We start from the raw sequence: 888 nt of genomic DNA, 5'->3' as shown, positions 1-888 counted from the left end.
ACCAAGGCACACAAGCATAACATATATGCAGAGCCTAGATCCATGCAGGCTCTGCGATTTTCAGTTCAGTCTCTGTGCGCCCCTATGATCCCAGCATACTTGATTCTGTGGGTTTTCTTGTGATGTTCTTGACCCTTCTAAACGCTACAATCCTTGCTCTCTGCCCCCCCCCCATCCCCTTCTACAAGATTCTCTGGCTTTGGTCTCTTTTCCAGTTGCTTGGTGATGCCCCTGATGATGATTGTGCTGGGCTCCTGTCTACACGAATAGCAGAGTATCATTAGAAATCATTTCATTGACCCTACTCCCCACTCCCCACCTTGGTGTTTGGTTCTCTCCTGGATCTCTGGGCCATCCAAACTCTGGTTCCTGGTCCTCCAGTGGCGTCCAACGTCGGGCTATTTTGCCCCCGACTCAAGTGCGTAGCCTGCTAGCTAACACAGCACGCTCCCGGGTGTCATTTTCTTAGTTTGTGACTCGGGCCCCAGGGCTGAGTCCGAGATACACTTGGCCTTCAGGCCCATAATATCCAGAGAGGCAGGCGGATCTCTGTGAGTTCAAGGCCGGCCAGGCTGTGGTGGTGCAGGCCTTTAATCCCAGTGCCTAGAAGGCAGAGACAAACAGATCTCTGTGAGTTCAGGGTGTAGTAGCAAACACCTTTAATCCCAATGCCTGGGAGGCAGAGACAGGCAGATCTCTGAGAGTTCAAGGAGAGCCTGGTCTACAGAGTTATTCCAGGTCAAAGAGATACAGAGACTATAAAAGTAAAAATAAACTTAATAGAGGTTAAAATAAAGCTCACAAAGATGGAAAATACACAGAGAATCTTGATACTGTATGCTATTATGCTCTCTTTGAATTGTTTGAATGCTGAGGAAGGAGCAACAG

This window comes from Alexandromys fortis, unplaced genomic scaffold (assembly GCF_014885135.2).
Source record: "Alexandromys fortis isolate MF-2015 unplaced genomic scaffold, M_Fortis_MF-2015_v1.1 scaffold_34, whole genome shotgun sequence".
Lineage (NCBI taxonomy): Eukaryota > Metazoa > Chordata > Mammalia > Rodentia > Cricetidae > Alexandromys > Alexandromys fortis.
The sequence above is the reverse complement of the archived record's forward strand: the minus strand, read 5'-3'. Positions refer to the sequence as shown.